The sequence below is a fragment of the Scatophagus argus genome, chromosome 13, assembly GCF_020382885.2.
Source record: "Scatophagus argus isolate fScaArg1 chromosome 13, fScaArg1.pri, whole genome shotgun sequence".
Taxonomy (NCBI): Eukaryota; Metazoa; Chordata; class Actinopteri; family Scatophagidae; genus Scatophagus; species Scatophagus argus.
Window position 1 is genome coordinate 22382577 of NC_058505.1, and position 11756 is coordinate 22394332.

The 11756-nt window shown below is 42.4% G+C and overlaps 2 long non-coding RNA genes across 2 annotated transcripts; one reads left to right on the forward strand and one right to left on the reverse strand.

Moving 5' to 3' along the window:
• On the reverse strand, window positions 1–3356 carry LOC124069904. Its single transcript, XR_006845122.1, has 3 exons — window positions 2034–3356; window positions 986–1070; window positions 1–38 (listed from the first exon to the last, which is right to left on the reverse strand). It is a non-coding gene; the product is annotated as an uncharacterized LOC124069904 (long non-coding RNA).
• A 2153-nt stretch (window positions 3357–5509) lies between these two features.
• Window positions 5510–6360, forward strand: LOC124069522. The gene is made up of 2 exons (XR_006845055.1): window positions 5510–5829; window positions 6088–6360. It is a non-coding gene; the product is annotated as an uncharacterized LOC124069522 (long non-coding RNA).
• Window positions 6361–11756: the final 5396 nt, after the last annotated feature.

The following is an 11756-nucleotide window of genomic DNA, read 5'->3' on the forward strand; positions in this document are numbered from 1 at the left end:
GCAGGATGGCCTCTTCTTCCCTTGGCAAACCAGGTGTCCTACAATGAATTGAGGTACATTTTGTAATAGATGATGATGGAACAGCTTTGTAGCAGTCATCTATCTATCTATTAATGCAAGGAACGTCTGTCTGTGTGTCACTCTGTCCTCCTGTCTGTCTGTTCCATGCATAAGACTCGAACCACTCGTCCGATTGACCTCAAATTTGACACGGGTCTTGCTAATGGCGTGAGTGCAGTGCAAAGTTTGGTCATTTTTTGACAAATATAAGAAAGATGTTGTTAAATTATGCTAAATAGGATGTAACAAATAAACATTACACAAGCAGTCTGTTAAAATGTGCATGTACAGTAACAACTGTGAAGTCACACGCACACTCGCGTTGGTAAGCAGTCTGTTAAATCTAAAACAGCCACTCTTTATCTGGACGTTGGCTATCTGCATACCATTCATTCAACCATCATTTCAAGTTCTATAGCACTGAGATGGCCATGGTTATGCGGTTAGTTTTATCACTTCCCAACAACAGCTAAATGCATGGGTATGCAATGCGTGGAATAATGGCACTAGCTCCAACTCAACGCCGTTATGAAGGCTTTAATTTGTGTCAGCGTTGCAACATTCCTTCATGAATAAATAGCTCTATTAACTGCACAGGTCTGATTTAACATCGCCAATTTCATATCTTCATATCTACCTGCACCAATGTAACTGGGCAACATGTTTCTTGGAAAACTTTGCTTGAATCGGCACTGCACTAGTTTCAATAATGGGCAGACAACAAAGTCATTCACTCAAGTTCTCTATGTATTAACTTAAAATATTGCCATCTGCTACCTAGCCAGTAATGCCTCTGTCTGACAGCCACTAGCCACTTGCCATTGCACTGATGTTTTTTTTTGTTTGTTTGTTTGTTTCCAATGAACAGCATGTTTAACAGGATCTACATCCCTGGTTCCAAGGACTACATTCTTCCAATACTTACAGTACCACTGCTGGATGAGTCTTTGAGGCATGGGAATGCGAGCACCAGAGAAGATGCCAGGGCCATCTTTGTGTCTGCAGTAGGTCTGTTTATACATAAAATACAGTGTTAGTTCAATGTAAATATTGGTCATGGTGCATTCATTATTGATAATAAGAATTCAGAACTATCGGTGTGCTTATGAAGTAGCTAGTCTATTCGTTTTGCACCAAAGCTCCATAATGTTGTTTTAACTCAGGGTGGGCTGTCTTCTCTGTTTTGCGGGTCACATACTGAAAAATCTTAAGCTGCCTAGGGCCAATGCAAAATGAAGTCTATTGCAGCCACCTCCTAGTGTCATTTTTCTCTACATCTACTCCCAGTACCCCATAATGACAATACATTTCATAATTGTAGAGTTTTTTGCAAATATCCACATTGACAAAAGCATTCATATGTAGTGCGGCCAGTTCTAGAGGTCTTCCTGGTTGTCCCATCCACTTTGAACTCTCATGGTGCTTTCAAGTTGCCTGCGGTTTGCCGTTTTGCATTCTGCTATGCTCGACACACAGCCAATTTCACCTGCTGATTGCTCGGGTCGTTAGCGCTTTGCATCATGACTTCACCACCTGTAGTTGTACTATTGCAATAGATTTAATAACCCTGCTTCAGATTAAAAAAATATACATAATCCCTCCAGTTTACAAGTTTCAACAATGCTGAGTGAATTCTACTTGCTCACCCGCTCTGCAGAGTTTAAAAACACCCATGTGTTTATTTTCTGGCTCTCTCACTGGTTGTGTGACCAAACGTCAAAGTTGAACCAAGTTGAACTTTGACCGCAGCACAGCAGAGGTGTGGTTGTGGGTGGTCATGGGCGTGTTACCGCAACCTGACAGCAACGCATTCTGCACTGCTCAGCCACAGCGGCAAACTGCTCTGGCGCTGGGGAAACACTATGAGATTTTAACACACAGCTGTGCAACTAGTGCTGGCAATGTGAAAGCACCTTAATGCCTAATACAGACTTTATGGGAGATGTTATCATAACCTCTTACACTGCACTTACGTTTCGCCATGTTTTTCGATCAGGTGGGATACCAGGATGCGCACCATACATCGCCGCTGGGCAATTGTTAGGAAGCCATCTGTGGTCAGGCTGTCAAGAATGGACTTCCCAATTATTATTATTCTATTTTTCATGTGACCTATTGAAAGTAGTGCTGTATTTACATTAAAGCTAAGTTAACGCTATAGCTGCTAGCAGTCCTTTTTGCAAATAGTTAGCTTACCGGTAGCTAGGTATTGAGACTGTTCATCGTGACATCATGGATAACTTTACACTACTGTATGGATTACGTATCACTTATGGATTACATACGGCACGTTCCTGATTTTTTATTTTTTTTTCCCCGAATATGATCTACAATGGTAAGTACTACATTTCTTGAAATACTGGCTACGTTGAGCATTAGCTGCTAACTGTTGTATAAATGAAAGTCGTTGCTAATGTTAGCTATTTCTACGGTATGTTCTCATGCCACAACACGCTACAACAGGTGTCGTGTAGTGTGATGTCCGCTTTAGTCAAGTTGATAAAACTCGCATCACAATAGCCCAGTTAACGCATCCTCAATTTAACATTAAGAATAATATTATTGATTGTAGTTTTATATTCTACTATTATTTTCACAATGGTGGAACTGACCGTGTCTCCTCGAAGAATAAAAAAAGACCGCCTAAAATTGCGAGATGCCTATTGCAAATAACCCAGTACTGGTGTTGATAACAACCCTACTGTTGGGTTAAAATAACACTGATGCTGCGTTGTCTCAATATGACTGCTCTGTCACCACCTCATCTTGCATAATGGCGTTTGTGTTGGGGAGAAATGGTTAATGTCATTTTCAAGCACATACAATCATGGATTATGGTAGTTTATTGCTCGATACTTTGGCATCTTCTATGGTATGGGGCACAATAGAGGACATTTGCAGGGATTGTGCTGCCTGTTCTCAGCACAATTCCTGCTAGCAATCTGTGGAATTTGCGAGTTCGCAGTCTGCAAGATGTCGCACAAACAAGCTTCGACGCACAACCATGATGTGCGCTTCTTTTCTCTGGCTAAAATTCACAAATTTTAATGAAAAGTATAACGGGATCTACTGATCCAGGCTATATTATGACAATCGATCTGCCATCTAGCGATCTTCAGTGCTGTGCAAATAATCCGGTACATGCGTTTACAACGGCGTGGGGAATGGAAAAAAAAAACAACCAGATAGGTCTAGCTATTACTGCAGTAATCTATTACTATTGAGTTAAGTTCTTACCACAATTCATATGCAAAAACTTTTAAAGACAAAAAATTAGGAAAAACAAACCTTGGTCATTTTTCTTCTGTATCCTGCCCCAGTGAGGGTGCCCAACAGCTCCAACCCAGTGTTTGGGTTGAAAAAATAACCCAGTGTTTTTTAGAGTGTAACCAAATCAACAGTTATCATTGTTGTAAGTTTATGCAGTATATTAAATGCATGTTTTTTATTGTCTTACTGGAAACCAGGCATGACACCCTCATTTATTATTCACCCTCAACCATTTTTTTTGAACTATGGATATTACAAAACACAGAGAAAAAAAAGAAAAAAGGGAGAAAAGAGCACATACAAACAAACTTGGAAAAACATTTCAATCCAAGAGCAATAGGATAGGTCAATGAGTCACTTTGGTATCATTTGCACAACCATCACACCTTTATGATGCCATGATGGCTCTGAATGCTTCTCTTCAGCCTTCTGGTTGAAGTCTGGGCTCACAACTTGAAGATCAACATTGAAAGACTAACTGAAGTCCTATGGTACTACAGGCATCATGGGTTATGTGTAATTATGTGTCAGATTTGTTGCAAGTAGTCAACAGACCAATGTACCTACCACTGTGTGGTAGCAGCCATGGCCACGCTGTGTCATCAGACAGAGGAGCTTGGCAATCTTTGTTTCTGTTAATATCTATCTAAAGATGCTGATGCAGTCCCCTGATACTTGCCATCAACACCTCTGTTCAGACAGCCAAGTAAACAATAATAAAGCTCTGTCATGTTCATGGAAGGTCTCATGTCATTGTCATTGAGGTGCCATATCAGTCTTAAACTTTGAACTTTGAAGCTTTGTCATTCTGTGGTCATCCATTTTCTCAAATGGTTCTTCTGGCTTTCGCTCTCTTTCTTTGTCTACTTTCCTTCCACCCTCTTTGCACTGACAATCTTGCATATACTGTATGTTATTTAAGCAGAAAAAGACATTTAGCCATATAATAAATACAGCATAGTTATTATGATGCAATATAAAATGCAAGATGAGGCTGGGGGAATCCACATTTTATCCATCCATCCATCCATCTTCTCACGCTTCATCCGGAACCGGGTCACGGGGGCAGCAGCTTGAGCAGGGATACCCAGACTTCCCTCTCCGCAGACACTTTCTCCAGCTCTTCCGGGTGGACCCCAAGGCGTTTCCAGGCCAGCCGAGTGACATAGTCCCTCCAGTGTGTCCTGGGTCTTCTTGGGGCCTCCTCCTGGTGGGGCCTGCCCGGAACGCCTCCCCAGGAAGGCACCCAGGAGGCATCCTAAACAGATGCCTGAGTCACCTCAACTGGCTCCTTTCTATGTGGAGGAGCAGCGGCTCTAGTACGAGCTCCTCCCGGGTGACAGAGCTCCTCACCCTATCCCTAAGGGATCCACTTGATGTTCACCTTCATCACAGCAAAAGTCTTCTCTTGCAAACATGGCAACTTGTCAAATGTATTTTTCAAACATTTTTCACACCCTTTTTCAAAAACAGCTAGCACAGATCCCACACAGATCCATCACATTAAACATCTATCCACAACTGCTAGAAATCATTTGTATAATTGTGTGTGAAACTCCTTTGTACAACACTTCCGTAGTCTGTAACTCTGTAATGTTCCTCATCCATCTATAATGGCCAAAGCCCAGGGGAGTAGGGAACCACAGCCAAATAAGGTCCTTTGTCCTTTTGGTTTGCCATGTAAGCCGCACCACATGTCCACCCGCCACACCTATATATATATATATATATATATTCTCTCTATATATATATATATGTGGCAGGACGCAATCGGTGGTCCGATCAGTTTCAGCTGGGTTGGGATTTTGGCCAATCATTGTGGGAGGAGATTGCTTAAAAGCGGGTAGAGAGCACCTGTCTTCCTTTTTTTGGGCTTGTCAGAGGCTGGGTCGTAGCACTTCCTGGCATTCCCCCAGTTCCGTCCCGGTGTGGTGGTAGAGGCCATTGGGGGTGTGCTATGCTCCACTGATTGCTCGCTGCGGGTAGGTGTGTTGTTCTCCGGTGTCTTCCTATTTGGCGTTGTACTTGTGGCAACCTGTGCATTTGTTTGCAGGTTGTTTCTGTGCGGCGTCTATTCCTCTCCTCCAAGCTGTGTCGTCCAGGACTGCCTGATTGGCATGTAGGCCAGCGCTTCGGTCCCTCCTCCAGCCACTTCTGAGTTGTTTATAGTAGTATAGTATAACCCAGCTGCTGCGCAGTGTCGGCCGATCAGCGAGGGAAACCACTGCTGCTTTGCCGGAGATTGTTTGGCTGCAACCGCGGCTAACGGCTTTGCCTCATACCGGAGATCGTTGGCTGTAACAGCGACTAACTGCTCTGCCTCATACCGGAGATTGTCGTTGGTGACAGAGATTGCCCGCTTCCGCTTTACGCTGGATACGGCGTGCCGTCAGAGGGATTAACTGCTTGCCTCGCCTTGGGCTCGATTGCTTCGCCCCGGGCGCGCGCCGTTCCACTGCAGCCGGCTTGGCCTCTGGCTGGCCGTTCGGCGCTCCCGTGGTTGGTTGGAGCTTTCTCCCTGTGGTGTAGCCGATATATCCATATGTATATGTCTGCGTGCACTAAGGTGTGCGTGTGTGCGTATGGCGAAGAGTGAGTAGCGGGAGATTATTCTGTTGTGTGTGCGCGTGTGTGTATGTTTGTGTGTGTGTATATATCTATAGTTTCTTTTTTCTTTTTCGTTTGTTTTGTTTTCTTGGTTAGTGGTTGTTTGTTTTCCTTTTATAACCTGTTGATTTTTGTGGTTTCCCCATTCAGGTGCTGAACCTACGGTGGTGGATGGTCCTGGTGGCGGTGTCCCTTTTGTGTTGTTTGCACGCCGGGTGGATTTTGTTGTCCCAGTTTTGGTTTGCTTCACGTGTGGTGTTCCAGGGGTTCTCTTTTTATTTATTGTTTGGATCAAGCCCAAGAGGTTCAACCCTGATTGGTTTCTGTATTTGAGTGACAGGTTTGTGTTTTCTTTTTTTGAATTCATGTATTTTCAGTCTCTGGTTTCTCTTTTTATTGTAAATAAACTTATTATTTTTACGAGCTACGGTCTCTGCCTCAGCTGTGGACGAACCTGAAGTTCATCTATTCTTGGGGAGTTAGTCCCCTGGAAAGAGTTCACTGGGTGAAATTCCCAGGGTGGCGTTGTCTGGCAACTGGTATCGATATCCATGGCACTTTTTCTCTAGCACGCGGAGGTCTCGCCCTCGTGCCGCCACATAGGGATAACACAGGTACAGCAGCAAGAGTATATCTATACATAGGTGTGCATATATACAGGAGTGTGTGTGTGTGTGTGAGAGAGAGAGAGAGAGAGAGAGAGAGAGAGAGAGAGAGAGAGATGGCGACCAAGATGGCAGACGGATGACGCGGGGGGTTATGTCCCTCGAAGGCAAGATGGCGGGTCGTCGTGTGAGTGACGTCAGTGAGACCAAGATGCCGATTGCCCACATAATGTGGCTAACGTGGCAAACAAAGACTACAAAGGCAAAGACCCTTGAGCGCCACGTGTCTCGCGAGGAGATTTGTGATCGCGTTCTCGGACCTCTAACTCATGCCCATGTAAAAATGTGAGAGAGAAAAAGATAGAAGAGGAAGTTAAAGAATTAAGAACCCAGTAAAGATCACCACTTCAGTTCTTGTGAGTCTCACACTATCACCACACAATAGCGGAGTCAGTAAACCGAAGTTTATCTGCTCAGATATTGGTCTTTTAACCGGTGATGCGTGAGCTCACGGAACTGATGGATTTGGATGATCGGTAACAAAAATTAAATGATTGCAGCACACATAAACGAGAGTCACACGTTAGCAACTCTATCTTAATGCTGGTAACAAAACTTAAATGATTGCAGCACATATAAGTCAAAGGAAACACGTAAACGACTCTACTTTACACTATCTCAGCCTTAATAATGCCTCCGCCCAGACATAAGCCTCTTACTGTGAGTTGTTCCGGTCCTTCGGAGTTGGAAAATGAATAGTCCACTTAAACGTTCGCTGCGATGTCCTCAGCGGGGTGCTGGCGGTCTGTTGTTTCGCTTCTTTGGCGATGCGGCGTCTCACTGTGTGTTCCTCGGCGGCAGTGGCGAAAATCACAGAAAACTAACTTTGTTTCGTCCTTAAATAAAGTGATCAGCTGATTGCAGCGATCCACGTCGGCAGAATGAAAAAGGAAAGTTACAAAAAACACAGCAGTCTGTTTCTCGGCCTGCGAGTTTAAGAACTGTGACCTAGGATTTTAAAGTGATGATAATAATCAAACGTTTGACTGTTGCTCCCTTTCGGCGAGCTGGACACCTCGGAGAGCCTGGAATAGCTCTCATTGTCACAGCAAGCAGTGACCTTTTATTACCTGAGTGACGTCACCTTGAACCCCTGTGACGTCACCTTCCTAAAATAATCGCCTAAGTCACTTTTTGCCCAAGTTCACTTTTTTGCATCACTCATGTCCTCCCCCTGCTGGCCACCTATGGTGGAATTCCCAGAATCCTCAGTTGAGTTGATCATGTGGTAATACCCTAATATGATTACTGCCTATGTCCAGAGTGTGACTTAGGCTGATTTATTTTGCCCAAGTCAAAATACAGTGTGACTTAGGCAATTTTCACACAGAGCTTCAAGATGGATGATTCATTCAGTGAACTTATTGCACTGATTCAAAGTTCACCCCAAAATGGTAAGAATGAGTTTTTTTTACTATGATAAGAAATTGAGGGATTGAATGATAAAGTTCAACCAATAAATATTCCATAGACAGTGTAGAATCGCAGTGTTATTATTGTGTTATTAGTGTTAACAGTAAAATTATGTAGCTAACAATGCTAGCTAAAGTTCCATACACTGAAGATGCTAAAAATAGAACCTGTTCCCGCCTTTTTAGTAAAGAGTTGGTTTTCATTTAAAATGGTTTTGATATAGAGGTTTTTGAGTAAATAGGAACATATAGCGTAGTTGTGTCAATTTCAGAACTGTATAAATATTAGTAAAAGCACTGTTATGGAATGTTGTAGTTGTACTTGTGTCATACATCTGTGATGAATTTAAATCAGTTTGTTACTTACCTAGTCTAGCTAAATGATGTAGTGGGGGTATATTGTGTTTGCCTATAAACGGTGTTGGCCTATAAACTGAGCTGTATCTAAACACCTGTCATAAAATACACCTTGAGTAAATTATTTATTGTCAATTTGACTGTACTGGGCTGTAATAATTTGATATTTTCCCTTTTTTGTAGAGGATGCATTTGACAACTCCAATGCCAATCTAGTCTCTGTTGCTGAAAATGATCTCAGCATTGGAGCCATGGAACTGTGTGTGGCAGAGCAAAACTCTGTTTTTGATCAGGATTTGTTCGGCTCGCCCAGCTCTGTTCATGCTGAAGATCCAGACTTCAACCCACGCCACAGTGATGAGTCCAGTGACAAAGAAAATATGGGTGCTGGTGGTTCAAAGAAAAGGAGAAGGAATAAGAAACCTAATCCAACAACATGGAAGCAGAACCAAGCAAAACAAAAACGTCTCAAAGGAATGTCGTATATGGGCATAAGTGGCACAGAGGTCAGTGAAAAGGCTTTGGGTCCCCCGTGTTTTTCTAAGTTCTGCCAGCGAGCTTCAACTCGACAGTGCCAAGCCATTACAGAGGAGCAGCGGCAATGGATATTTAGGAAAATATGGTCCATGAAGACCTGGGAAGAACGCAAATTGTACATTACAACTTTGGTTACAAAAGTGACCATCAAACAGAGGAGGGCTATTGGGGAATCCCACCTAAATTCAACAATGTTGTACCAACTCAAGCTTGAAGATTGCACAAGTGTCAAAGTGTGCAAGGCACTTTTTTCATCTACAGTTGGTCTCCCTTACAGAACCATTTCAGATTGGATTAACAAATCCCCTGTCAGCAATGATGAAGTGACTCCAACACGTCCAATTAAATCTGGACCTAAAAGTGGAAAGCATGCAAAGCTTGAAAATGATGTGAAGGATTTCCTCAAGGGCTGGTTGAAGGACCTACCTACCGTAGATTCACACTACTGCAGAAGCTCAGAGACCTACAAAAACAAGAGGTTCCTTCATCCAGGCACAACCATTGCCCAACTACACCGTGAATACCAACAGGCAGCCGCAACTTCTGGAGTGAGGGCTGCAGGAATACAGCATTTCTCAGTTGTATTCCATGAAGAGAACTACTCTGTGTTTATCCCGCGAAAAGATCAATGTGATGTTTGTGTTTCATTCAGGCATGGTAATATCAGTAAGGATGATTTTGATTCACACATCCTTAAGAAAGAGGAAGCCAGGCAGGAGAAATTATGTGACAAGGAGTCTGCAAATGCTGAGAAGTCTGTTTGGACAATGGACTTACAAGCTGTGCTGCTGTGTCCAAAAAGCCAAGCCAGCAGCATGTATTACAGAACGAAGCTCCAGGTGCATGACTTCACCCTTTTTAACTTGAGAACCAAGGAAGGCTACTGCTACATGTGGGATGAGTCGGAGGGTGACCTGAGCAGTGAGGTATTTGCTCACCTTCAATACCACCATTTTGAGAGGGTGATCATCGACAATCCGGGACTCAAGGAATTAGTTTTGTGGAGCGACGGTTGTGGGTACCAGAATCGGAATTCATGTGTGGCAAATGCATTGTCTGAGCTGGCAAGGAAATACCACATAGAAATAACACAGAAGTACCTGGTCGCAGGGCACACACAGATGGAATGTGACAGCATGCACAGCACAATTGAAAGAGAAAATGGTTATTGACGTGTTCACCCCGAGAGATTATGTCATCATCCTTCAAACAGCTCGACTCCGACCATCACCGTATCAAGTCAAGGTACTGAAGCACAGTGATATTCTAAAAATGAATGGATCATACTTTACCAGCATCAGGCCAGGGAAAAAAGTTGGAGACCCAACAGTGTATCACTTGCGAGCTCTCCGATACCAAAGTGATGGCAAGGTCCTTTTCAAACTGTCCTTTGGGGAAAAGTCTACATGGGAACAACTGCCACAGAGGGTGCAGGCACCAAGCAAAGCAATCAAATGGATAAGAATGTTTCATTGGCCACTGTCAATAAAGGAGAGGAAGTTCCAGGACCTGCAGTCGATGAAACATGTCATTCCAGAAGAGTGTCATCATTTCTACGACTGTTTGCCACATGCATAAAAACAAACAAAAAACAAACACCTGGGAAAAGATTAAGTCTTGTTTGTTAGTGTTTCTGCCTGTGAACAGTATTGCTGAGCTGGCCCAAAGGAGAAATGTTCAAGGAGGTTGTGTTCCAGAGCCTCCAGATAAATAAGAATCATCTCAGAAGAGGAAAATTGTTGCATTCCACCACAATGTTAAGGTTGACTGTATTTCTGCCTATTGTCAACACCAATATTCTTGAGAGTAAAGTTTTATTATTCACAATTGTTGTTGTCAAGTCTCATTCATTTTTCTTTTAATATAGCATTTAAAATCATTAGATATCATTTTAGTTTTGTAATTTGTACTGTCTAGTCTTAAACATGAATATTCTTAAGTGACACATCATTTAGGCCTATACAAAGAAAAGCGTTATTTTTGCCTATGTCATCAAATGTGTGGTCCAAAAAATGCCTAAGTCATTTATTTAATCTTAGTTATTATGAAAAACAGCAAGTTTTCTCATATGTCAAGCATCATCCTCTGATACATACTTTCTGACTGAGATTATTATTTTATGCCATAATTTCAATTTTGGGGGGAGTTTTTTGTGTTTCCTGAAAAACCTGAAAAAATGAATTATGCGATTATTTTAAGAAGGTGTCGCAATGTCCGTGCCAGTTCTCTAACGGTTAGTCACTCTAACTTAGGTCTCTTGGGTTACATGTAGGCCTCTCTATTGTTCTCCAGAGCACATGGCCAGAGATCCCAACACACTCCTACACTGCCATTACTCAGTACATCATAATCCACCACTGCGAAGGACAGTCCAGTGCAGACTGCAGTGTATCATTGGCTCTGCCGAGGAAGTGATGTACTGCAAACTGCTATTCCGTTAAAACCTGTGGCCTCATCACTATAAGGACCCTCACTGAAATGAACCCCTTGCTTCCTTATAGATAACACGTTACAATAACCAAAAATCTCCACATTTCAAAATGACACAAAGTCACATCTTTTGAAATATTGGCTCAGTATATCGCACGTTATTTATACATCATTTTGCAGAAAATATAAAAAAATATATATTTCATTTTAAAGAGACATATTTTTCTCTACATTTTTATTGTAATTTTTATTTTTTATGTTTCATGACTTTTGGTTCATGTTAATTTCTATGAACTAAAGCACTAAGGCATATTCCCTTTAAGTGAAAAACCATCCTTAATCTCATATAATTTCTTTGTTCCACTTTTCAAATGTTAAGTATTTTCTACTCTTTCCTTCAATGTTGTGTTTCTAACGT